At 41.3% G+C, this 27,739-nt stretch overlaps 1 protein-coding gene across 10 annotated transcripts in view; it reads left to right on the forward strand.

Annotated features, from left to right (window-relative positions):
• The window catches only part of SGMS1 (sphingomyelin synthase 1), a 264,800-nt gene that overhangs the window by 66,179 nt on the left and 170,882 nt on the right, over positions 1-27,739 (forward strand). For 9 of the 10 annotated variants that reach the window (XM_010971268.3, XM_074374011.1, XM_074374007.1 and 6 more), the window contains exon 3: positions 21,961-22,051. The gene's annotated coding sequence lies outside the window, so the exon portion shown is untranslated. Of the gene's footprint in view, positions 1-17,726; positions 17,746-21,960; positions 22,052-27,739 lie in introns of those variants that run through there. The other variant, XM_074374009.1, reaches the window with a different exon arrangement.

A 27,739-nucleotide genomic window follows, 5' to 3' on the forward strand; every position in this document is an offset into this window, starting at 1 on the left:
GCTGTCTCCAGTCAGTTTCACTGTGATTTCCTGTTGCACTTCCTGCCTCATCCTCTTTCGGTGGTAGTTCTATTTGAAAAGTTGTGGTGCTTCTGAGATGACTGATGGCAGAGGGAGACTCACTGAGCTGCAGCTGTGTGGAGAGAATAATCCTGGGAATACCTTCTTTTCAGCGGTTGCCGGCAACTTGAATTTGCCATTTCTTTTCGTACACCTAGGAGGATAAGTGCAACCACACTTGAAGCTGTTTGTTTTATGAAAAGGGAAGCATATTCACTAAATTACTGATATGACTTGAACTTTAAAAATTGTCCTTTTACTCCTGAAATGTTTTTGGGCACAAACCCCTGATTCTGAAGTAGAGTCCTGTTTTATTGTTTAATTTAGCCGGCCTCAAATGTTGTGATTTTTACATCTGGTTCAGTAGAAGCAGTGAGTAACTAGCTCTCCTGTGCCTTGTCTCCACATCAGTCCTCTCTAGGTGAGAGTGAGTGAATTTAGTAAACCAGATCGCCCTTGTTTGTGCGTCCACCAGCACGTGCTGCCAACCTGATCCTCTGTTGGGCTCATTCCCGAGTAGCGATACCCACTTTGGGGTGGAAATGACATTTATAAGGGAAATTCTGGGTTATTATTTTTATCTGTAAAATCAAGATAAAAATACCTACATCATGAAGTTCTTAGTAGGTATAAGGGATGAAATGCAAGTACCGTGTGTTCTAAGCAGTGTCTTCTTCTAAAAATCCCATCTCCGTGGATTTTACTGCAGTGGTTCTGCCTTCCTCCAGGTTGTCGCTAGAGTGCTGTTTATTTAGCAAGAAAATTTTCTGAAGTGGAACCAAGAGAAAGGAAATTGGCTTTCTCTCACATCATCCAACCAACAGAATCACCAACCAGGGACACATCCAGACTCACTGCTTATAGAAACCTGGAGGGAGAAGGCATTTTCGAAAGCAGTGTTGGGGACGGCCACTTTCTCTGTGCCACTCTAAGACCAGGAGTGGCAAGTGTGCCGGGGCAGGGGGGTCTCATGATTGCCTTTAATACCACAAAGCTTCCCCTGTCGAGGTGGGTTCGTGATGTTTACATGTGCCTCCGTGAAACAGCTGCCCTGTCATCCTCCAAGCTCGTCACTTCCCCTTTTCCTTGATTTTAGTGGTATTGCAAGCACGCTACCACCTTCTCTAGAGCAACACAGCCGCCTGTGCTGTGTTCCTTTTGCCTCTTTCCTCTGTCAGACAGAATGAATCATTTAACTACATTATTTACCAGCTACAAGTTGAAGGTGCAGGTAGTTTCAATAGGTTGAACTCATAAATGGAAATAAACGGCACCTGTTTCACATCTCTTTTTGGGTAGATGAAAAGGGGTGGTGGTGTCGGGTCCTGATCCTTGGTGTTCATGGCGTGTGAGGACTGAGTTCATGGAACACGGGGCTGTGCGCTGCCAGCCCTCCTGGCATCGTTCTGGCCCCTGGTTACACTTTCTGTTTTCCCCAGTCTCCTTCACGTCTTCAAAACATGTCGCCCTCTAAAACCGCAAGGTTGCATTTGAGTTTATTGTTGAACAAAGGCTCTATTTCAGGGTTACTTCTTGGACTTTACAGTTAGCTGGACCTGATACATTGTCTACCTTACATTTGCAGTAAAAGCTTTTGATTTAAATTTGCTATTCAGGAAAAAGCTGTATGGGAGGGAAAGTAAATTCCTAGTTGTAACTGAAAATCTCTCAGAGATAGGAACACAAATGAAGTGAAGAAGACTCTTAAACCGGCTTTCCTTCACTGAAGAAGAACTGTGTCATGGTTAGTAGAGCATTTAGATAAGGGCTAGTAGGAGCCGATGTGGAGCTCTGGCTTCCAGAACTGGTGACGGCATTTGCAAGAATGGGCTCCGGCTTATCTCCTTCAGGGCCTCCCTGGGTGACCTGCTCACCTCCCTTCACCTTTCTGTGCTTCAGTTTGCTCACCTGTGAAATGGGGACAATAAAAGTAACCCCTTCATAGTCATTGTGAAGATTAATGTGTTAATTAAAAAAACACCTCAGACACCCCCGGGCATCCAATAAACATTACCTGATATTGTTGTTTTATTATTACATTCCTGCAAGTTATGTCAGCAGGTCTGAGTGTAGCAGACACTTAAGAAATAAATGCATCAGAACCTCCACATCTAAATGGGCTCTTTTCTTCCTCAGAATGGTCTCTGGTGGAAGGTGAGTGCTGCCTGGGCAGGATGTTTTGGGGTTGCCTCCCCTGGGAAGGCCTGTGAAGGCTGTAAAACATTCTTTAAATGGCTCCTGTACTGGCCAGTTTTTCTGTCACTTGAGTGAATGTGGGTTTGAATTTTTTCTTTCTTTCCCTCTCTCTCTTTTTTTTTTTTTTTTTTAGCTAAAAGGCATTTGGAATCAAGCAAAAGAATGTTTTGGTTTAAAACCTTATCTGAAAAGTGTACTCAGAAACATGGTCATCGGGCCAAACTAAGCCAAGTTTTTGGTTTCAACATGCTGATTGTTTGGCTTCGGCTTTGGGAGTCAATAGTTGATACCTACTTCCTGCCGCAGCACTTGTTCTGTGCCTTATTTGATTTGTCCTCAGAACCCCTGTCCACCCTGCCTCCTCTGTAAGTGGAACATCACTCGTACTTTGCTGCAGGGGTTGTTCACTTGCCCACAGCTTATATCCCTACAGAAATGCCTTTTGCCTTGAGTCAGTAGGATTATTTTCTGCTTCACTTATAGGTTTGTTTTTCACCCAAACCCTTTTGTTCTAATGGGCACTAGTTTTTACAGCTAGATATGTAACGTGTGTATCTACTCGCCTGGGCTTTTTAAAAGAACTTGATTGTGGGCAGGCCTCAGGCTTGCTGTGTGGACGTGCTGGAGCACAGTCTCACATCCTCGCTGTCCTCTTCCTTCCTCTCGGAGGAGGAATTCCAAGTGATGTGAAAATCAGCCTCAGACTTGAGAGTCACTCCTAAGTCAAGTTGCCAGTCTTGCTACAGAGTCAGTTTTTCCAGCTGCCTGTGTAATGGAAAATCTAAGTTTGTCTTGAAACATTCCCTGCTCTGCAGAAAGTCAACACTTGGTCTCCAGGATAGTTCAGGCCCTAACGCAGTTCCTCTGTGCTGTCTAGGTTGTGGCAGATCTGGTGTGGATGCCTTATGTCACTTATTAAAATCAGCCCGATAAGGATCATACAGACACTATGTGTGTGTGTGTGTGCGCGCGCGAGCGCGCGCGCGCGCGTGTGTGTGTGTGTGTGTGTGTGAGTGAGGAAAGCGGGTCTAAACAGTGATGTCATGCCTTTGGTTTGAAAAGCAGGGAGATCGCATGTTAAAAACAGTAAAAGCTGAGAGATTAAAAAAAAGCTTTCCTTTTCTTTTTTTGCAGTTATCATTATATTACAATAACGAAATCCAGAAAACTTGCATGAATGATTGCTGAAAAATAAAAACCAATTAACAAGTAAAAATCGGGACTTTCTGAATTATATACACCATTGTGATTGATATATATAGTTTATAAATAGCTAGCTTTTTATATTTTATATGTAATATATGTAATAGGTATATATGTTATATATAATATATATATATATAAAACGTATAGTCTTGTAGGTTTATATATTAAATATATATAGCTTTTCTGTTTTCTCACAAACTTCTTTATGGCCCTTAAAAACTGTTTTTTGTTTTTAACCATGTTACTTTGACTTGCGTTATTCATAATTTCTCACTCTTTGGACCTTTTTTTTTTTTTAAACGGACAACTATGCATTTTTTCTGCTCTAAGCCAGCTTGGTGATGTTACAGAACTTCCAGTTTTTCTTCTCTTTCTCAACATTTCAGGTGTTTTGTAATCTATTCTTTTTCTTTTTTAATTGAAGTATAGTCAGTTTACAATGTGTCAATTTCTGGTGTACAGCATAGTGATTCAGTCATACATGAACATACATATGTTCGTTTTCACATTCTTTTTCATTGTAGGTTACTACAAGATATTGAATAAGTTCCCTGTGCTATGCAGTATAAACTTGTTTACCTATTGTACTCTATTCTTCAACAGATGCCCAAGAATTAAATGAATGGCAATACTTCAAAATAGTGATTTGTAAATACATACATGCATCAGATCTTTTTGAATGTCTAAAAATAATTTTAAGGGAAATATTAAGTGTGCTTCCAGCCATTTTAGACACATAGAATCTGGAGAATTTTGTTTACATGCCCCTCTTGGATGAAGTGGCAAGTCTTTGAAGGATGAAAGGTGGAAGTATCGGGTGTGGCTGTCTTCAGCTCTCTTCCCCACAAGGTCTAATTTGGTTGCTGGAACTTCAAAGCTGTGCCTTTAGGATCTTGATGTTAGTGATGGTGGCTGTGGGAGGATTTTAAGAAAAAAATCCTTGTAGAGTTCCCACCAGCGTGGTTTTAGGCAAAGGTTTGAGACACATAACCTCTTCCAACCTCTGGATACCAGCATCTTGAGCTTTTTCTATTAAAACCTATTTGCAAGAGAGACTCAGAAACTCTTCCTGAAGTGAAAGAACTGTCAGTTTTAGTGCCTTCTTCCAAGGAGATTTGTATTTTATCAGAAAAGAAAATGTCAGTTCCAGGAATCAAAGTCTTTTTTTTTAAGTGGAGGAGTCCCACAGTTTGGTTCTATTCCTGACTTTTGGAGGTTCTCCTCTGGTTCTCTTGATTGAATTTGAAACAAACCCCTCTGCCCACCAAACCTCCCAAGAGTGGGTGGATCCACCCAGGGGCCAGCATCTTTATTAGAGTGTCAAAGATCTTTGCCACCCTCCAGGTCTGGTCACTTGGGTGACTGTGGTCACTCTCTGCATGCACTGGGACTCTTTTCCATCCTTTTTTTAAGATACAAATCTGTTAATTCACCTCTCTTCCTGCAAAAAGCCAGAAAACAAAACCGGAAAACAAGCCCACATCACCCAGCTTTTCTGTAACATCCCTTGATCTTCAGTTGAAATCATGACCTCGCTGTCACCCAGCCCCACCAGCCCTCCCTGCCACCCCACCCCCACCCCCATGATCTAGCTGTGGTTGGCTTGGTTTCAGTTCCTCAGAAATAGCATTCACTTCCACTTTCTTCCCTTGTTTTTTAAACATTTTGTTGACTTCTATTTTTTCTTCAGTTCTCCCCTTAAAATACCGCTTGTCAGGTAGAGCCTTAGATTAGAGACCATCCTACTGCATCACGTCCATCACGTTGGTAGTACTTGCCTCTCTCGGGGTATCCCTAGTACTCGCGCAGTGTCTGGAGTGCAGTAGACAGTCGTTTTGCTGAGCACAGGGAAGTAGTGGTATTACAGGTAGTTTGAGTGCTTCTGCGTCCTCTGAGGGGCAGCATGTCTGGTCTGTGTGTGCACAGACCCGTGCTCGAGGCAGATGCTTCTCGCCTGTTACCACTCCCTTCCCCTGTGCTGCCTTTCTTAGCTGCTGTTGAGGCAGCTGTTTATGGCCTGTGGCATGAAACCTATTTGCCATTTCCGATCTAGCAGAAAAAGCCATAGCATTCCAGGCATGTAGGTTCTCGCCCTGATCTTTAGACATGTGGCCTCAACTCTGTATGCCTTAGTTTGCACCCAGTCTGATGCAGGTAATCAGATGGTAACATGAGATATTCTTTCATGGAGGTAAAGTAAGAAATACTGAAATATTAGTAATGGTTATCCAAATATAAGGTGGTATAGTTACATTCAGTGTGCTTCGTATAACAAATACTCATCTTGCGATCAGACACTTAAATAGAGAATAAAATGTAAATTTTTTGATCTGCACAAATGTAAGTTTTCCTTACAGACTTACCACGTCTATATATGTGTCCTTTACAACAGGGAGTCTACTTTTCTTTCACAATTAAGTTGCTCTCTGGTCTAGTTCTTATGTTGCTAGAGAAGAATACGCTTCAAGGAGATAGGATGTAAAATCGCAGGAAGACGCCAGTTTTTATTTAGTTTACTGTCCTTCTGTGGCAGTGTTTCCTAAAGTATCCCCGTGGATCACCTGCATCAGAAACACCTGGGCTTGGTTAAATTGCAGATTCCTGCCCCCACAACTTAACTGAATCAGACTTTCTGAGGCCTGGAAATCTGCATTTTTAAGTAAGCTCTGCTAGTTGGAGAACCACAGCCATATAATACCTGGTATATAGTGCGTCATTAGTAAATATTGAACAGAATCTTTACAGATGTCTCATTCACTGGCCTTTTCAGTCTCACCTGAGTGTAACGATGACATCAGAAAACATAGCACTGCCACCGCTGTCCAATAAAAGGTAAAGACATTGTGGCGCAGGTTGGAATCAGTCAATGGCCTTATTCAGCTGGAGCACAGGCGATCAACAAGGTCATTGTTCCCAGAGGCTTACACACACTGGCCCTCTGGGCACAATGGCCCCTTGACCACAGCTGACATGGGCAGAAAGGAACCAGGCAAGGCGCTGGTCCACCCCTCCTCCCCACACCCCGCCCATGGGTGCTGCTGAGTGAAGGCCTGTCCTGTGGGGAAGGGGCGGTGCTGCTGGTCTAGTCCGGGTCCCCCCGAGTCCCTGCCCTCCCTGAATGGCCAGGATGCCAGGAGAAGACTTGCTCTGAGTAGAAAGGCAGAAACAATAAGAGCAGCTAAAGCTGGCATTGCTGAGCGCGCAGGACCTGCTTTCCTTGTAGTAGCTCATGTAATCAGCCCAAAGCGGGGCGAGTCCAGGGCACTGGTGAGAAAGCGTTTCACAGCAAGCTTTGGCCCTGGATGGACTGGCCCCAAGGAAGCTTACAGGTCTCTCTCCCATTCACAGCACAGCTTGCTCTGCACCCTCAGCCTTGCTTGATCTCCTTCGACTCTTTATGGCGCTTAAAGCTTGGACTGCACAATTCCATACCCAGAGTAATCATTGTTTTCTCTCATTCCTTAAGTGTTAATTCCGTCTCACCAGCTAGAACAGAGATTCTCAGTGGCCCTAGTGTTTAGGACATTTGTGGTTGTCCCAATGATGATGAGGACTGTGTACATTAGCATTTCACATTCTGAGGGTGTGGGATTCTAAATGCCCCTTGGTACTCGGGACAGTGAAGGATGTCTTGTCCAGAATGCTGATGCACCCCCTTGAGAAATGCTGCAGCTCTGCTGGTTTGCCTGCATCTTGTCCAGTGCTTCCTTGAGAATAGACCGGGCATTTATGATGTGATGAATCTGCATGGCTTGGCAGATGCAGTATGAGCTAAATTACACTCCGGGAGAATAAACAAATGGTTGAAGCCACCTTTCTGGCTGGCAGTTGTGCTCTGACAGTGAAGCTGTCCCTCTTCTTGGATTGTGCTTCGCAGCTTCTCCCTTCCTGATGGTACAGTGGGGACAGGAGTTATGACCCAGACACTGGTCCTGAGCCGCTGCTGCCATTCCATTCAGGAAACACTCTGATGTAAAAAATATCCCACTGCCTGTTGTCTCACAGACACCTTGGTCTCACAGAAATAAACGGGGTAATATATGAGTTAGATAAACAACGAGGTCCTACTGTATAGCACTGGGAACCATATTCAATACCTTGTAATGGCCTATAATGAAAAAGAACATGAAAAAAATATATATCTGAACCACCATGCTGTACACTAGAAGTTAACAACATTGTAAACCGACCATACCTCAAAAAAAAAGGGTGATATGAAATAAATGAAGTGTTACGTCATGAGAGGGGGTGGCTACAGGGACTCCAGTCCTTTATCGCTGACACCATCCCAGGTGAGTGCTTTTAGCAGCAGGAGGGCTTGAGGTTTGGAGGGATGTGTTCTGAGCTCCCAGACCTTCTGGAGTTATATATTTTGCCTGTGGATCAGAAAGCTGCTGTGGAGAGAAAATTTTGAACTGAGGATCAGACAAGGTCAGTACAGAGTCCTGGGATGTTTGCTCACTCATATCAGTCATTCAGTTAGAGATACCAGAGAAGTGACAGGTGGTTAAAAGTTTAGGAACACAAGAAGATGAAAAGAGGGTGACGCCAGATCTTATTTTAAAGGACTAGGAGTTCAGCCAGCTATCTTGCTGAACTAATGATGCCCTATAAATGGGATTTGTGTATCTTGAAAACCAGATAATACTTAGACTAACAGTAAAGGCAACGATTAGAACAGACTGGGGAAATTCAGCCACAGGTGGTTGAGAGAAATGCAAATTGAAGTGACTCAAAGGGTGGGTTCTCCCTACGAGGCTTCCGGTGACCAACTGAGAAACAATGTGTTCTTCCTTTGACTCAGTGAGCTTACTTCTAGGAGTGATTTCTGAGGAAATGAGTAGAGCTCTGTTCAGAGGTTTAGCTTGGAGGTTGCTTAGTGAGCATTGTTTGAAACGAATCTTAGAAGCAACACAGATGGCCCCATCCCCCCAGTACCTTATAATTCATCTGTGTAATGGAATATTCTGTAACCATGACAGTAATGTGGAAGAAAATATTTATCTGAGACAAAATGTATGAAAAATAGGCTATAATAGAATATATAAGGCTAATGTTTCAGTAAAGAATCTATGTAAACATAGAGGGAAAAAAAACCTAGGACGGCATTAATGAAAATGCTCACTTGGATTATCTTTTAAGTGGTTGAATTCCAAGTACCTGGAATTCTTTCATCAGGCTTTAGTACTTAAATTGTTTAATTTGAACATGTGTAGTTATTTCTGTAGTTAAACAGTTCAATACAGTAAATAAAAACATGATCAAATATATTAAAAGGAGCTTTGTCAACCTGTTGTCCAAATATTTCAATGTTTAATCATTTTAAAATCCAAACATTCCTGGTAGTTCTAAGGAACTATTAGTCCCTCACATTTTACCCTGAGTTAGTTGATCATTAGCACAGAAGAAATAAGAGTTCTAATTACTGGGAGTAAATGTGGGTGGGGGTCAATTAATGAGTGAGAAGCAAGGAGGCATATTAATAGAATTAAGAGGAATATAGATTAAGTAAGTCTAATATGTGAATACTAGCTACATTTCCCTAGTTTGAAACTCTACCTAGGAAATTCCCTACTGAAACATCACACACTCATGCCTCTTAGAGTGGCTGGGGGATACCCACTCAGCCTAGGCTTGGTTCCCGTGCCTCCAAAGTGGCTGAATCAGAGATGTGAGAGCGTCTCCGGTGCTAGAACTGACTTTTAGAGGAATCAGGTTTCCAGCCAACAGCCTAGTTCACCGTAGGCTTCTTAATTCTCAAAGGTTAGGCCAGAGTTGTATCAGTGAATCAGCCCATTAAGAATTTAAGTCTTATTTCAAGGAAATACTTTGCAGTAGCATGTCTTAGAACATACTCTGTGGGACACTATTCTTATGGGAAGGCTCATGGGGAAAAACAAAGAAAGGGGATGGGACAGATAGATTTGTGAAAGGAGACTGGTCAGCATGTCTGCCAGCCCAGCCCCAGCTCACATCTCACATTTAGTGTATGTATTAAGACTCCAGAAGTCTTGCCCTAAGGACATCTTTTGGGTTTGAGTTAACCTTGAGTTTACTAAATTTAGTTACCTATAGGGTTTTTTTTTTTTTTTCATATAAGGATTTAAAAAACTATTGAGGCAAAGATTGGATACTCTTTTTTTTTTTTAATGAAAGTGTTGGGAGTTGAACCCAGGACCTTGTGCGTGTTAAGTACAGAGGCTACCACTGAGCTAACACCCACCCTTCATGCCCAGATGGATACTCTTATATGTGAATATAGGGTGGCCTTTGTTTAGCGGTACCTTGTTCTAGCTAGAGCTGAGAGCTTTGAGTGTACTCCATGGGGAAATATCCACGTGGAGTGTACTCACTATTCTGGGAACACTGTGAAGTGAGACCTGAGTTCACATAATAGTAAGAGGTGTCTCCCTCGGTTGGTGTTACACAGCGTATAAAGACTGGTATAATTTAGGATTTTGTTTTTCTTAAAATCTCAAACGACAAAGGTTGGCAAGAAAAGCATATTCATTATTGTCCTCTCTCTTGAAATTTCCCTCAAGTGAATATATGTTAGTCTATGGAACCTTCCTCCCCCAAAAGTTTTATTCATGAAACAATGGGCCTGCAGTATTTCCAGCCCATTTTCCCTTGGAAAGAGCAGGGTCGGCGGGCTGCTATCTTACCCTGTGGATGAAGGGTCCCCTGCCCCGCACCTGGCAGCTCTCTGCTCTCCCACACTGGAGCGGGGAGTTTGGGAGGCAAGAAGGGCTTGTGAGCCAGGGATGGTTCCTGCTGCTTCCCTGTGGACCTGGAGATACTGCGTTATCAGTGTGCCTGGGCCTGCGGAAAAGTCAGGGAAGCTGGGGTCAAGCTGGGAGCTGATGCCTGCAGGACCAGTGCCGCCACCTCTGGCTGCTGTGATTCTGTTCCAGCTGAGACACAGAGGTGACTCTTTTTAAGTCTGGGGAGGTACCTGTGAGTTAAGACCTTTAATTTCTTTAACTCCACTGTGGGGCCCCAAACTTGGCAGGCTAGGAATGTAGGAAGATAATATAGAAAAAAGATATTTTCAGTCCGTAGACTCCTCAGTAGGAGAATGCTCATCTCGTACACATGTGGCCAGTCAGCGATACACTTGGCAAATCCAGGGAAGTGCGTGTAATGATTACTCTGGACAGCGTGTCTTTTTTTGATATGAGCAATAATGCAACTCAAACAAAACCAGATCCCCGAGAGGCTGACTGAGGTCCAGCCTCCTCTGAGGCTCATCATGGAACCTCAGGCTCCCTTCCTTCCCCACTGCAGCCCCACCTTCATGCTTCAAAGGTCAGTCGAGTACTCATGTGGCCCAGGTAAAAAGGAAGTGGGCCAAGAATGGGTTTTACCCAGGGGATTGAAAAGTTAACCATTTCTGGTGTACAACAAAGTGATTCAGTTATACATATACATACATATATATATGTATCTTTAGAAACTAACATTGTAAATCAACTACACTTCAATAAAATTTTTTTTAAAAGATGCCAAAAATATAAATTGAAATGAATAAATCTATCAAAAATATGTAAGCACTTTATGGAGAAAATTATAAAACTCTTTTGGAAAATATTAAAGATCTAAATTAAAAAAAGTTAAACATTTCTGAGTTCAGCAGGAGCAAAGAGTTTGTCCTGTTTCCATCAAATGAGATTCACTTGGGGATGGGATTAAAAGAAAAATATTCTTGAAAAGTAAACCTTTTAATTAAAACTTTTCCCCCCTCTAAGATCCCAGTAAAACAGAGTGGAACACATTATCCACAAGGCAATTTTAGATAAGAAGCTGAACGTTTAGATGCCTCTTCATTTATTTCTTTGATAATTCTACACTGGTTTGGTTCCAGTCACAAATGTGGGTGAATAAGATAAATGATACTGATCAGTAACCTTTGTATTTTCTATTCTTTCTTTCAATTTTCTGTCTGATGAGAATACACTTAAAGCATTGACTCATTTAATTCTGTAGCTGGAACGAATCTGCAGATGCAGAACTCAAGGCCTCAGGAGGGAAAAAGATCTTTCGAGTTCATCCATCTAGTTATCCATGTAATCCAGGGCTTGGATGTTTTTGCTGAACATCAGAGTATAGGTAAAAGATCACAAGAACACTCATACAAATTCCCAAGAGGCTACCTCTTCGGTCACACTCATATTGGTAAAGGGATGGAAAGGAGCATTCCTGCCACGTGATCTTTTTACCAACAGATGGGACAAAACCTCTCCCTCCCCATGAGTGATGTTTCCACTGCGGTGCTTCAGACAGGCACCTCTTCTTAACAAATGTTTGACCTATTTCGTATGAGTAGCCAGGGCACAAATAAAAAAGACTAGACCCTTGTGAAAAATGATATTTGTTGTTTTTAATGGTGAAAATGACTCATTCCGCAATGTTTGCATGCCTACCATGAGCTGGAAACCGTTCTAGTTGCTGTGGTTTCAAAGGCAAATAAGAAAGACAAGAAAACATTTTGTCAACTTACTGGTATATTTTGCCTGTTCCTTTTCTGTGCATGCACCTAGTTTCAGTCACATTGCAGGGATTTGAGAAGACTTTTGTCGTGCGCTGGTGTGGTGGCTCTTGCTCCTGGTTCGGGATTAATCATGCTAACAGACCTGTAGAGCACCAACCTGGGGGCGTTTGTTTACCAAGCAGCACCATTTCATTGCACACCCCTTACTAAATCCCTCAGGACAGCCAAAGTGCTGTTTATTGCCATATGCTTTTGAATGTCTTGTTAGTGAATAGGATCCACTTGGAATACAAGGATAAGGGAATTTACCATGACAAACTGAAACACAAATTACAGCACTTTCCTCAAATAAATAGAATAGCTTGTTGCTATCAAGAAAAGTAAAATTTGAGGAAGACTAAGATACAAACGGGTAGCCTGTGTATGTTCCTTTTAAAATATGAAATAAAGCCCCAAGCATTCTTTCGGGTGGCTCCTCCCCTTCTGGTCAATGGGTGATAATGGCATCTTCACTGGTAAGTGACACATCAATCTACAGGTGATGGCACTGACATGTAAACAGTGCCTGCTGCAGCCAAATGAGATGATGGGTATCTGAGCAGTGAAATAACTGTTGACATTTCTGAAAACCTTTTATTTCAGTTACTTCTGGGATTTTGTATAAAGTGCATCCAAATAATTTTTCCTGGAAGGTCTTGCTTTGAGGACCAACTTCTTTGTGACATCTTCCTGCCCAATAGGTCATCTTATTTAGTACTTTAAAACTTGATAGAAGGAAAGGATGTTTATTTCTGTATTGTCAGTGCCTCTCTGAGTACTTTCTCCGAGATACACTTTAATATTATATTCACAGTAAAAAAAATAAGAAAGCACATGCTTCTGCATATATGGTATAACCCGTTGTTAAAAAAAAGATGATTGTTTCTCTGTACCTAGGGGGAAAGGCCCTTTCCTAGTCTTCTTTTGATCAGAATTGTATGGCCTGCTCTGTTTCCCTTTTTTCTCTGGCTAATGGAAATTTGGAAATTTTACTGTTGAAATACACCAACAGTATTATCTCCTGGTTGGAAAATCAACTTTTTTAATTTCATGCCTTTATGTCTGTGACCTCCAAGTGCCTATGTGTATGTTGTTGAATGTTGCCTCAAATCTTTCTTGCAGATGGGTAGCATGTAAATAATTTAATAAAATGAACTGCTAATGATAGTGTGATGATTTTAGATAAACCATTCATTTAGCTTGTAGTTTTGAGATTTTTGGACAGAAAATTACATACAGCTTTAATTGGCTAAAAGAAGGCCAGGGATTTTGGAGGAAACATTAGGGCCAGAAAATTCTGATATAGCCCATTTAATCACTCAAGTTATATTTGTATTTTAGCAGTCAGTATTACAGTGTGACTGACCATTAATTTAGAAACCTCTTATTTAACTAGTGTACATCAAAGCAATCTGCAGTTTTTCATGGGGGTGCGATGATGATTGAGGAGCATGGTGACTATCTAAAGCATTTAATATGTAGATGGACTGTGCTGCTTTTTTGCTTTAAAGAAATAATGAGAATTGGACAAGGAGATTGCAAAGGACACTGGGAAAAGAAAGATCCTTTTTCACGTGGGGGATTGAAGTGCACAGCAGGCTTAGTCCTGCCCTCCTCTGCGCCCTCCCCCACTTGACTCCCTTTGCCGGAAGCTCTAATTGTGTGCTATTGTAATTATTTGTTTACAGTCTGCATCTCTATTAAACCAGAGTTGGCCCAGCCTTGTTCTTCTTTGTGTCGGCTGTACCGAGCACAATGCTGGCAGTAAGGTTTTCACATATATGATTCATGTTTCTGAAATAGCAGATTAGGAGGCATATTTTAGGCCAGTAAGTATTTCAAAATATTGGCAAATATTTCGAATATTCAAAAGGGTCTGGGAGGCACTTTTTTGCCCCCAAAGTGTAATCTCTGTTCCAAAAACAAAAAAAATTCAGAAAACCTGGTTTCCTGTAATCTCACATTTCTTAAAATTATTTAGTTGCAAGGAGCCTTTTGGTTCTGAGGCCTGCTTGAATGGGAAGGGATACCTCCTCGAGCACCCTTCACACCTGTCTCTCCTGCATTTTTGTACTGTGCTGGTTGTCAACGTGACCTGTATTTATTAAAGGCCTACAGTATTCTCGTCCGTGTATTGTGCTGAGGATACAGTGGTAACCAAAATGTGGACTCTGCTGTCAAGGATGGAGTTTATATTCTGGAAGTATTAGAGGACGACTCAAGTCTTAGAATTTACACAGAGAACTTCCTTGCTGCCACCTTTTATTCTTGAGGGCAGGTTGACACAGAAAACCATAAGTAAGAAAGTTTGAGAGTCATTGATTTGAGTATTTGTGATAAGGATTCTCTGCTGGAGAGAAAACTAGAAAAGGGTATTTTGATTGACCTTTTCCTTCTTTATCTACTGTATCCCAAACACATACTTTGTGCTGTGCCATCGATGTAATTTCATTTCCACAGTGTCCCAGCTCTAAAACCCAGTTTGTTCTTGTGGAAATCTTACCGTTTTTGGATAGCCATAGCAATTTATAAATCAATCCTCTCTGATAGTCTTCCCAAGGGACATTATGACTATACTAGATGATAGAATGAAATCTGTAGTAGTATGTCACATTGATGAGTGACATATCATGACCTTTCAGTGATTTGGGCTTCTTTAAAGCACAGAACACATCTTGGGGATGAGAACAGGTTTGCACTGAATGTTGCTCGGTGAAATTCCGATTGGTGCCAAGGAAATGCTTTGTGGAGTGATTGTGTCTGATCCCCAGATTGCACTCCTGTTTGCCTCACTCATGTGTCTTCTAGTTTTAAGCAACGGTTTCTGCTGCTTATTCTGGGTACATCACTTAACCCCCGAGAGGCTCAGAATCCTCATCTGTAAAATTGCCATCATTTGACGAACCTCTGAGTGCTTTCGAAAGTTGCATAACATCTATGAAGTGCCTGTTTCAGGACTAAGAACAGAATAGGCCCTCAGTACACAACAGCTGTTCTTATCTCTTAAAATGGGAGACTTCTTTATTCCCCAGCATTTAGAAGCTCAGATTTATACTATTTTTGAGTTACAATCATTCGTTCTTACTAACGGGAGTCTGCAGTGCATTTCAAATCCTGTAGATTGCATTCTTCTTAGTCTATAAGCTGGTATTGTCTACTTGTTGGTGTTTTTCCATATGGCTTAGGACTGAGTCTTGAAGCAAATTAGCAGTTCCTTAATTATTTTTATTATGATTTTACTTATATAGTCCTTAGAGCCAGATACTGGAACTAAGTTCTTTACATAAATTATCTCATTTAATCCTTAGAGTCAAGACACTGATGTACAGAGAAAGGTCAAGTAATTTGTTCAAAGACACATTGGAGAACCTCTGATTGAAACCCAGGCGTGTCTGACTTCTCAGTCCAGGTTCTGAGAGCTTCTCTCTCCCTTTGGCATGTGTTAAATCATTGAGAAGATGGTCCTTCAGAGTGGCAGACACCAGTGTTTTGTGGATGGCTTTCAGTCTGGTTTGGTACTATGTGCATAAACACATCATTCTGTAGTTAAAGGACTCGTGCTCTGAGATAGGTGTTAAGATAGCACAACTTGCTCGTGAGCACTGCACTGTATGTTCCTGCTGGGCCTTTATTATTGTCTGTCCTCTCTCTGGTTCTTAGTGATCGAGTCTTGGAGGAGGCAGTATATTGAGCAGTTAAGAGCCCATGACTCTGAAATTGGACAGCCCGACTTGAATCCCAGCTCTGTCAATTACAAGCTGTGTAAGGTAGAGCAAGTTACTTCTCATCTCTGTGCCTCAGTTTCTCATCCATAAATTAGGGATAATAAATAGTACTTAGTTTTAAAGGGTTGTTGTGAGGATTAAGAGTACACACACACACACACACACACGCAAATGGTGCTTAGGGTACTTAGAATGGTGCCTGGCACGTAGTGAGTATTCTGCAGTGTTTGTGGTTAGTAACGATGATGTTCTTTGGGCATACCTCTGGGCAGTGGCATTTTTGTCTTCCTGTTCTGCACGGAGCCTGCCCCGGTGCTCTACAACGGTGGGCGCTTGTAAAAGTCTCTAGAGGGGATGGCTGGGCATGGATGGGCTGAAGTTGAATGCACACCCAACTCTTTTTGTCCTGAAGTTGTATTTGCCTCATTGACATAAGCTCTCTCCCTTGACTTTAATAGAAACAGGGACTGAATAAAAGTTGACCCAGGCAAGGTTAAAATTCTTTGTCAATAGTAATAGCTGACATTTACTAAGTGCTTACTGTGTGGTAGGCATAGGCTAAATATTTTTATGATTAACTTACTGAGTCTTTCCAAGAGCCCCGTGAGGCAGATATTAGCCCATTTTACAACTAGTAAGTTTCACGTGCATTCGTCTTATCCTGTGGTTAAGAGACTGGACTTTGAATCAGGGGAGACCATGTGAAAGCCCACAGCACCAGCAGAGCTGAGCTTCCGCCGACCTTTAGCTTCTAGTAAAGCACTCAATAAACAGTTGTGTTATCTGTTATTATTGCAACTTCCGTGAGGCAGAATCATGAACACCTACCCTACTTGAGTACAAATGTGAGAGCTCTGAACATTGGTGATTAGCACAGCAGTCATGTATGGGTATGCAGACTGCATATTCCTTTGTTAAAAATTCTTGCTTTGGGGAAAGTCTTCATCCTGAAGCTAAAATTTTCATACTTTAGGTTAAAACTATTTTGTCGGTGCTTCCTTGGGTAGAAAAGGAAAACTGCGGTCCATTGCTCTTCGCAGGGTGTGCTTAAAACGATGTTAAATGGTGCATCTTCCTTGTTTTCTCTTCCCAAGGTTGAGCTTTCCCCGTGGATTTCATACTTTTCATCCCTGTGGGTTTCATCTACTTTTGATCCTCTTCCATTTTTTTCTCTAATTTTCCCCAGAAGTGTGGAGCCCAACACTGGTCACTGTGACCCTGGCCACTGTTTCCCGCGCCTGAGTTTGCCCGTCCTCCCTCCTTCACAGTCAGGGTCTGCGACGTGAAGAAGGGTAGCCTGGGTGAGGCGAGGGGCCGGCTGGAAACACTCATCCTCTCTGCTTCACTCTTCCCGAGACCGTCGCCGGGCCATTGGTGAGGCAGCTGGCTACGAGTCCTGTTCATGCCTCCTTTGTTAGGTCCCCAACTCCACAGTCTGGGGCCAGAAAGGGGCATATTGAGTCAGTGAGCTTCAGGGCCCACATGGACCACAGCAGGTCTCCTCCATATTAGACATGCACATTGCAGCACATCGATTCCTGTAGAGTGACTTTGCCTATTCCCGAATCCTCACTTAGTTTGTGTGGGAGCTAATATATTGCTGCTAATAGAGCATCAATCCCATTGGTTGCACAATCCACAAACTTCCTGAGGATGGAATTGATTTAATTATACAGATATTCCAGATTCTTCCCTTTGAGAAGTCCTTTTAATCTTTGACCCAATACACATTTTTTTGTTGTTCCGAGTAAGAACATTCTTCCGCATCTCCCCCACTACTTTTAAACACTTATTGCTTGAGCCATGTGTATATTCCTGGATTCTTAGAAATTGCCCTCTGTCTTGATGAAATATTTTGTTCTTTATTATCAGTATCACAGTTGATGTTAGTTGATGAATATCTTTATGGCATCCTCTTATGAAGAATTCTGATGAGCTTTTCCCGTCTTATTCTTACCCTTTTAGTGTTGTCATAGGGTCATCATCTGTTGCCGTTCTGGGCCTTTCCCTGGAAGCACCAGCTATACGGTCAGTTTTTCAGTTGCATATGTTAAGTGCTGTTTATGGAAAGCCCGTAAGCTCTTTGACCCCACCACTCACTGGCTGTGTAACCCTGGGGAGGCTGCTGACTCTCTCCGCCCGCTTGCTCATCTGCAGGGCAGACTGAGAACAGCACCTCCTGTGCGGAGTTAGTGTGAGCACACAACGAGCTAGTGCATGTTGAATACCCCTAGTGCTTAGCACACTGTAAGTGCTCAGTGAGTGTTGTTATCATTGTAAAGGTGAGCACAGGTGTCGTGAGAGTACTAACATTGAATTATTAACCCAGCTTTGAATGGTGATCATGAAATACTGCCCAGAGGTTGTCAAGCCTCAGTGATTTAGTCAAGAGAAGAAAGGGAGGGAGGGGTGTTTCATGAAGGGGAAATGGCGCCACCGTTTTCACTAGGGATGGGGCGTAACGCCTTAGGAGGTGAGGTGGAAAGGTGAGCAGGGAGTAGGTCACAGAGGTCTTGTTCTGTGAGGTCCTGGGGCTCTGACTGTATTACTGGGAAATGGGGAACCACTGAAGAATTTGAACCACTTGATTAGAGAGCTGGACACATGCTGTCTTGAGGAAACACAGCTCAACAGGGTCCACATGGAGATGCTGAGACCTGAGAAGACTGATCTAAGTAAGTGCCCGGATGGTAAGGTGGGCAGAAGGACAGAGATACATCATCCTTACAGAGGATGCTCGCCTTTAAGTTCTAGGGGACCTGAAATAAAACTGAAGAAAGGTATAACTTCGATGCATTGATTCCTGTAGAGAAAATGAATTAGATGGGCTGCAATGTGCATATCTAATACGGAGAAAATCTGCTCAAGAAGTAGAAAGAAGGTGTCCCACATTTCTGCCTGGCTCACTGTGGGAAAGCTAAGTGTGCGTGTGTGCGCACCATGGGCGCAAGTCTGTCTGCTTGTACAGGGAAAGACCTAGTCTTCTGTGATGGCAAACTCTTCTTTTCTTACATTTCCTCTGTGATGAAAAGACTGTGCTTGTTTGCCAGTTTCCTTTAGATTAACTGTATCTGGGGTTGCAAGTTTTCTTTTTGACTACTTTTTCCGATTATTTTCTCACCAGTGGTTAGGAGTGGAAATGGAAGTGCATCAGAAACTGATTTACAGGAAAAGGAGCCTTCTCCCCACCCCTAAGTACATACACATAAACAAGAAAAATAAAGAATAGCACTTAACTTTTGTTGCTTTGGCTAGACTATGTAGTGTTTTATTATGCCATTTGGAGGAAGAGTTATGGAAATACAGGGAAATATATGTCAGAGTGATAGCCAGCTGGCTATCTGAAGTATCAGCTTTCTGGAAGGAATAGAGACATTTTTTTTCTGTCATTCTGTTTAGAACTGCCTGACTGCTAGAGAGCGTTTCTCTTGCCATAGTGCTGTAATAAAGGTAAACACATACATTTCTAAGAAATTTTTAGAAAGAGAGTTTCTTTGAAATGTTGAAATAAAGAGCATTTGTTATATGCTCCAAGTGTTTGATTCTTAACTCTTCCCAAGAGAGCAGCCCTGTGTTGCTCAAACATCACTTAACATTGAAGGCATAAAGAGAAATAGGAAGCTAGTGCTGGACTTGCCCTCCTCTGAGAAACTAGAAGACTGGACAGCACATGAGGCAGTTGGCTGTCAATCACTGGACAGCAGGTAGCCAGGATTTTGATCCTTGAGAGAAGAGGGTCACATGAGGCAAGACCTGCATTTGTCCTGGTTTTCTGCTGGAGCCCGTTCCCTGCTGTGGTACCAGGAGAGGGAGCCTCTCAGAGCGTGGTGGTCTCGCAAGTTCAGGGCTGCTGCTGAATGGGCTGGAATGTGTGTGGCTGGGACCCAAGAGGAAGGAACTACAGGAGGGGAACCCAGAAGCTGGGATGTGTGTACATGCAGGGTGAGACCCAGCAGAGAGCAGCTGCTCCCCGGCTGGGAAGAGAATGGCCATAGCAAGGGTCATGCAGGGCAGAGAGAAACGGAGAGTTCTGGCCTGGCCGGGGTGTGGAGAAACCTCACAGAGCACCTTCGCCATTCCTGAGACACCAGGAAGACCACACTTTAGGATCAAGGGCTATACACCAGGACTAAGGACATAACTGATATAGACCTAGTCTCTTGAAAACCAAGCCTGGCAGAATCGAGAGGATCTGCCAGTTGTGTAGCTGCCATTAGAACCAAACTGAACACCTTCCAGGTGTCTACCTGATAATAGAAAAGCATGCAAAGAAGCAGGAAAATGTGACTCACTTAAAATGGAAAGTAATCAGTAGAAATAGGCAATGCCTTTAAAACCACGTTATGCTAAATCTCAGTCTCTAACACCATCCACCACTGAAAGGAACTAGAGCTTTTGGAGAAATACCTGCATCTTGGGCAGAGACAGAGTAATACAAGATGAACCCAGAACTTTTTTTAAGGTCTAAAAGTAAGAAAATAAAATTTAAAAAAAAATGATGAGGTCATGCCACAACAAAGGTAAAGGAGCCAGCTTAAACGGTTGCCCACTGGCTAAATCTGAGACAGTCTGAGCACCAAAATAATTAGGTACAGTGATAAGTGATAAACTGTTGAAAAAGTAGGACATCACATATCCTTACTGATCATAAATTGATAAGTAGATGAACAGATAGTGTAAACTGCTGAGTCACAAATGGTAACGTGGAGAGAATGCTGGAGTTGGAACAGTTCACATGTTGCAGCCATCATAGCAAAGTTCAGATCAGGCAAGGATCACCAAAGGATGCTCATCTACGGGGACAAGACTTTTGATGAGGGACGAGATATTTGCATGGCCTTACAGTGTCTCCCCACAGATTACTTATTCATTGCAAAGGAAAAAAAAATTTTCTTTGGAGGAATTGGACTGGGGTGATCAAAATTTATATCGCCGGGGGAGAGACACACAGACTTCCTATGCCTTCAGCTCTGACGCCAGGAGAAAACGTCACCTCTGTAGTTTTCTGGCTGATACTGCGTAACCTTAATTGAATCATGAGGAAATGTCAGTCAAGTCAAAATGGAATTGTTTTATTAATTTAAAAAAAGGGGGGGGGGCTATATTCTTCTAAAGTGTCAGTGTCATAAAAGGAGAGCTATGTGTTTCAGATTAATGGCAGCTAAATGCAATACCTTACCCTGAACTAGATCCTAAACTGGAGGAAAATGAAATGCTGTAAAGCACATTATTGGGTTAATTGAATATGGTAGTCAATTAAAGTATTGTATCAGTATTAAATTTATTAAGATCGATAACATTATTGTTATGTAAGAACATCCCTATTCTTAAGAAATAAATTCTGAAGTATTTAGAGCCATGATGTATGGAACTTATCTCCACATGGCTCTGAAAGAAAAAAACCAAAAAACAAAAAACGGTGAGTGAATGTGTGTCTGGAGAGAAAGAGTGAATGATTAGGTATACAGTGGGTTAAATGTTAATAGTAGGTGAATATGTGTAAAAAGTACATGGCATTCTTTGTACTATTATTATTCTGCAACTTTTCTGTAAACTTTAAATTATTTCTAAAAAAGAGAGAGAGAGACAAAGAAAGGTACAGTAATTATGACTTAAAGAGAAAAGGAGGGTGTGTGAAAAAAGATGCATGTGTTTCTTAACTGTCTTGGTGTGGATTTTCTACCCTTTGGTTTGTCTCTGGTAAATAAACATTTAATCCTATGGCAGTAGCTGTGTCACTCAGCCAGCAAAGCCACTTCTGTATCTGTTGGCTAAGAAAGTATACCTAGTGAAGGGGACATAATAATACTGCTTTTCAAATTGAAACCATCATATCATTTGGTGCCATGGAAGAGTTTGGAATGAGGAGTCATGGAGGTGGTTCTAATTCCTCCTCTGATCTTTGCTGGCTGAACAGTCATTGGAAAGTTCCCCAACCTATGGGAAAGTGGGCTGCTGCATTTTAAAATAATACTTGCCTAGTCTCAATATCTTACAGCTCAAATTAGAAAATGCATGTGAAAGCTCTTTGTAAATAATATGATTTATTCTATAAACATTAAATTACTGTTTATAGTTTTGGTTAAAGATGAAAATTGGTGTAGACCAAAGTAGAGATTTTCCTTAATTTGAGTGCCCCCTCTTAAATGTCAAAATTGATTATACAAGAGTGTTTCTTTTCTGTTGGATCCTTTGGTTTCTTCTGGTTGCCTCCCTTCTAATTTCCTGCCTTTATTATTCCAGGCAAAGCTTCAGTGGCTGAATGAGTTGTGGATTTTCTGAATTTCAGGAACAGTAAAGCAGGCGACAGAAGAGAGTGTATAAAAGACAACACGTAAGTCAAGCTCAGTGTTTATCCATTCTCACACATCTCGTGAATCTGAGGTTCCTAAGAATCGCTCCTGCTTTGTTCTGAGATCGTGTGTGAGGCTCTGATGGATGGAAGGATCTTTCAGATCATCAGCATGCCCCAGGTCAAAATCAGCCAAGGAAAGGCCAGTATGGCTTGGGGAAGGAAGGAGAAGGGTTGAAGAGGCTGGCTTCCTCGTCAGAGGAGGAAGGCAGCTTAGGCCAGCATGGTGGAAATGCGCAAAATGAGGGGCACAGGAAACAGTGTCTGCCTGAGTCACCAGAAATGACAAAAACGGGCGCTGCCAGGTCCAAAGTCACATAAACCAGGGAGGAGGGCTCCAGGGAGGTCTGGGAGAGTCATTCCCTGTCCTCTGGAATTGTTTTTGATTGAGGCTCTTTATCAGGGAAGATTACAGTTACCAGATCTGTCCCCTTCTCTGGAGTTGAATTGTCTAGGCCAGTGCTTCTCAGAGAATCAGTCTCAGATGAGATTAAGAGCTTACCCTAGAACAAACATAAGCCAGGAAGCTGCTTCTGCCATTGAGACAGTTCACAGCTGAACTAAACAGTGTTCTTGATGTGGTAGTTGATTTCCATTCTGGCAGATAATTACCATGTCCACGTATGTATCCAAATAATATATTGCCTAGTTTTCTTTGTTTTTAAGCTTAATAAGAATGATATATTGAGTGTAATAGTCAGCAACTTGCATTTTTTCATTTAGTTGCGTTGTTAAGAGTCACTTGTTGCATGTTATGGTAGTAAATTAATTTTTATTGCTAAACAAAATTCTATTCTGAAAATCTATCATAGTTTATATTTTGTTCCACTTCCTTCCAATATTTGGTATTTAATTGCCATTCTAGTGGGTATAAAATAGTATATCATAGTGGTCTCAATTTGCATTTTCCCAATTAATAGTAAGATGGAGCATCTTCATCTTTTTGTGTGTGTGCGTGTGTCCCTTGGAGAACAGAGTTTGTGACTTTAATGTAGAGAAAATTTTCAGTCTTTTCTTCTACAACTTAGTACAGTTTTGTTTATTTCTGATTTTTTGGTTTTAGTTTTGAAATATAGTTTAATATCTCTTTTAACTGTGTTGCAGTTTCATTCTTTTTGATTGAAGTTTTTATTGATTTTTATTCTCATTTTTTCTCTGATGTTTCAGAAATTATGCATTTTATTTCTATTCTTCTAATGATTATCCTGAAAGTATATTGTGCACACTTAATAATTTTAAAATCAGTCAGTAGTTAAGGTATTCTAATCCCCTTCCAGAATAATACAAAACTCATAGGACACCAAAGAAGACTGTCTCCTTCTGTACTTAAGTGTTCTTTTCAATCAGTTCTGTTTCCTCACACAAATTAGACAATTGTTATTGTTTAGTGATAGTATTTGGTCAGCTTTTCTGTATGTTTGCCATATCTTGCCTCTGTTTTCTTCTTCCATCCTGAACCTTTCCTCTGATGAGATTTCCCTTTTTTGGAATATTCTTTCCTTAGAATCTTTTGGTGGTAACAGCTCTCAATTTTGGTTTTTGTGAAAATGTCTTTATTTCACTCTTGTAGTTGTTAGTTGATAGTAATTTTTCCTCCCAGCATTGTGAACGTATGTATTGTTCTATTGTCTTACGGCTTTCCTTTTTGCTCTTAGGAAATTTATTGTTAGTCTTTTGTTTGCCATTTTTAGTAGGTGATCTGGCTTATTTTGAGATTGTTCATTTTTCATTGGGGTTCTGCAGTTTCACTGCAGTGTCTTTTGTGCAGCTTTCTTTTTTTTTTTACCCTGTTAATATTTGTTGTGTTTCATGTATTTGTGGCTTCATATTGTTCATCAGCTCTGAAAGTTTCTCAGCTATTAATGCTTTGAATATTGTCTCCTTCGTTTTCTTTATTGTATCCTTCTGATTTTGATTAAATAGATGTTAGAACTTCTCTTTTTTCTTCATGTCTTTTAATTTGTATTTGTTATTTTCTTCCTTGTCTTTCTCTGCTGCATGGATTCTTAAGGTTTAGCTTCCAGTTCAGTAAATCTCTCTTCAGCTGTATTGAATCTTTTATTTAACCCATCCATTGAGTTTTTAATTTCAATGATTATATCCCTTCATTTCTGAAAGTTCTTTTTCTATTCGAAATATATGTTAATTTTTTTTGGTGATCTCTTTTTGCTTGCACATTTTCTTTTTCCTCCATCTTTCATATCTTTAAACATCACCAAACACAGCTAGTTCATATTCTGTGTTTGATAATGCCAGTATCTGAAACATTTGCTGGTCTAAATCTATGTCTGTGGCTTGTTTCCTAGTGTGCATGGTGAGTTCTAATTGTGTGCTAATATTTGATAATTATATCTTGGAATCTGGAGGTCTTCTTGAAATTTGTGTTTGTTTGTCCCAGGAGCGAGGAGGATGCTACAGATCCAGGACCACTTTTGTTTCCTTTGGAAATCCTAGTTTCAGGTTGGGCTTTTCCCACCTGGCTGAAAGCTCAAGGTTTAGATGCCCCTTTTCATTGCTGATATTTGTAGTTTCCTCCAGGGCAGCTGCTACTGTCTTCTCTGCTCAGGTTTCAGTGACCTGTTCCTGCCATGCCCCCCCGGGATTTGTTTCTCTACCTGGAGTTAACCAACGCATTAAAAAGTATTGTTAACAATAATTTATCTAGAATCTAATTATAGTATAGAGGAAGGGCTCTGCAAATATCTAGTCCACTGTAATTCCCAAATTAGTAGTGCCCAAATGATATTTTATTTTTTTATTAAAAAAAGCTTTTTTTAGTGGAGGTACTTGAACCCAGGACCTTGTACATGCTAAGTATACACTCTACCACTGAACTATACCCACCTCTACCTCAAGCGATATTTTAAAATCAACTTTCTGTATGTGCCCTTTATCAATTTTTTTAAATCCTTTAAACTTTATATGATTTAGAATGACATTCTCCACGGACATCCATGTTGCTGCAAATGGCATTATGTTGTCGTTTTTATGGCTGAATAGTATTCCATTGTATAAATATAATACATCTTTATCTAGTCATCTGTCAATGGACATTTAGGCTGTTTCCATGTCTTGGCTATTGTAAATAGTGCTGCTATGAATATTGGGGTGCAGGTGTCTTTTTGAAGTAGGCTTCCTTCTGAATATATGCCCAGGAGTGGGATTCCTGGGTCATATGGTAAATCTATTCCTAGTCTTTTGAGAAATCTCCATACTGTTTTCCACAGTGGCTGCACCAAACTGCATTCCCATCAACAGTGTAGGAGTGTTCCCTTTTCTCCACAGCCTCTCCAGCATTTGTCATTTGTGGCCTTTTGAATGATGGCCATTCTGGCTAGTGTGAGTTGATACCTCATTGTAGTTTTGATTTGCATTTCTCTGATAAGTAGTGATACTGAGCATTTTTTCATGTGCCTATTGATCATTTGTATGTCTTTCTTGGAGAATTGCTTGTTTAGGTCTTCTGCCCATTTTTGGACTGAGTTGTTTGTTTTTTCCTTATTAAGTCGTATGAGCTGCTTACATATTCTGGAGATCAAGCCTTTGTCAGTTTCATCTTTGGCAAAAATTTTCTCCCATTCCGTAGGTTGTCTTTTTGTTTTATTTATGGTTTCCTTTGCTGTGTAGAAGCTTGTAATTTTCATTAGGTCCCATTTGTTTATTCTTGCTTTTATTTCTATTGCTTGGGTAGACTGCCCTAGAACATTTCAGACGTATGTGAGATAATGTTTTGCCTATGTTTTCTTCTAGGAGGTTTATGGTATCTTGTCTTATGTTTAAGTCTTTGATCCATTTTGAGTTTATTTTTGTGTATGGTGTACGGGAGTTGAACAGAGGACCTTGTGCATGCTAAGCATGCACTCTCCCACTGAGCTAACCCTCCCCCCAGATCCACTGAATATTTACTTCCTTGGAAGCTGGAATTACTACTTTTGGAATAACTCATAAGAACAGAGTCCTTATCAACTCCCATTTATTATATCTCACAATCTATTTTCTGTTCAATTGTCATTTTTCTTTCTATCCAGATCCCTAGAGATGTGGATCTCTGCCTGGAGATGCCTTTCTTCCTCATGTAGAGTAAGAAAATAGATATTACTGTTGTGAATTAGAGGCATTATCTCTGTAAACTCCCTGGCCTTACATTCTACATCCCTTTAATGGGCAGAGAAAGCAGCTTGAAGTTTAACATTTAATATAAAATGTTAAGTTTCCATGTGCTTTGGCACATGAAAAAAACTTTTATTTCAAAATGGATGTCAACTGAGGATGCTGATTTAATAGTTTTCTATTCATTCTGTAGCAGAACCATCACCTGTAGCAACCATACATTTTCAGAGGCCATGCAGATCTGACTAGAGTGGCTAAGGAGTTAGTGATTGAAGTGGTATGTAAGGCATGTTTCTAATCTGCAAAATCTTTATGCTTTGTAGGTTACAGGTAGGATTTTTGAAATACTAGTGTAATCGTAGAAAAGGCAGGCAGTAAAAACATTCCCGGGAATGCTGAGCTCTATGACTAGGGACTCTCTGAGGGACTGCCTCTTGTTGGACCCATACTTTCACGTGGAAAATATAAATACCGAATAATTCTGTGGCTTTTCCTCCCTTGGACAACATATTCTAATGAGTAGTTACTTCCTCTGTATCCTCATATTCCTGGGTTATCGTTGGCTTTCAGTTCAGGGACTGCTGCTGGTTTTGGTTTAGTTAGCTGAACACTACAGAAGCTTCGCTTAGAGAGCTGGGAAACAGACGAAGTGGAACTGGAGACGCTTCCCAGAAATGGCCAGGGCATCTCAAGGAGAACTTGCCCAGCCTTAGGGCCGGGAGCCATCATTCACAAGTGCACACTGCCCAGCTGTGGGGAAAGGAACCGGATTACCCCTGCACCCAGGTCTCTGGGCCTGAACTGGGCAGTTCATTTGGTAGAGCAGGAACAGGCCCTTTGAGCCTCCCAGGTCCCCTCTTTTACTGTAAATATGTATCCCTTTGAAGGTTGCAATTTGGATCATTAGCACGATTTTTACACAGTTCATCTGAGTGCAGTTTTTTTCCTGTTGCAAAATTATGGTTCTGGTTGTATAAAAATGATGCAGAGAGACAGCCCAAGAACATGGTCTTTCAGATGTCCTTTTCAGTTAGGGTGTTAAAACTGGGGCTTGATGGTCATTGTCAAGATGAGTGGCCATAAATCTGAGTTTGGTCACCGGAGCAGTGCTTTGCTTCACGTGCTCCCTGGGTCTCGTGGGCTTTGGTCCTAATTGTACTCCTTTTGACCAAGAATGGGTTACTCACCTCTCTGTGCTTGGCACTGGAATCCTTGGCCATTTGTAGCATTCTTCTCCTTTCTCTCATGATGTAATGAATTTGTACATTTCTAAATAAGGTTTGGAAAATTGGATTTATTTTAAACACCTTCTTCTCCAACTTGTCCTCCCTTCTGCTCACCAAATTCACGTCTGAATTATGGTCGTGCCCTTTATCTGGTGCCTGCAAAAATGCCCACAGAATAATTTTCGTTCACCTTTGCCTCAGTCAGGGTGTTTGGGGTTGGCTGCACATCATGGAGGGAGCCATACTAGGTCCATTGATGGTCAGCAACCAGGCTTCAAGTTGGATGTCTACTCACAGTCTGCATGACTTTGGTTAATCACTTAGCTTTTCTGAG

This window comes from Camelus bactrianus, chromosome 11, assembly GCF_048773025.1.
Source record: "Camelus bactrianus isolate YW-2024 breed Bactrian camel chromosome 11, ASM4877302v1, whole genome shotgun sequence".
In the NCBI taxonomy this organism is placed as follows: Eukaryota; Metazoa; Chordata; class Mammalia; order Artiodactyla; family Camelidae; genus Camelus; species Camelus bactrianus.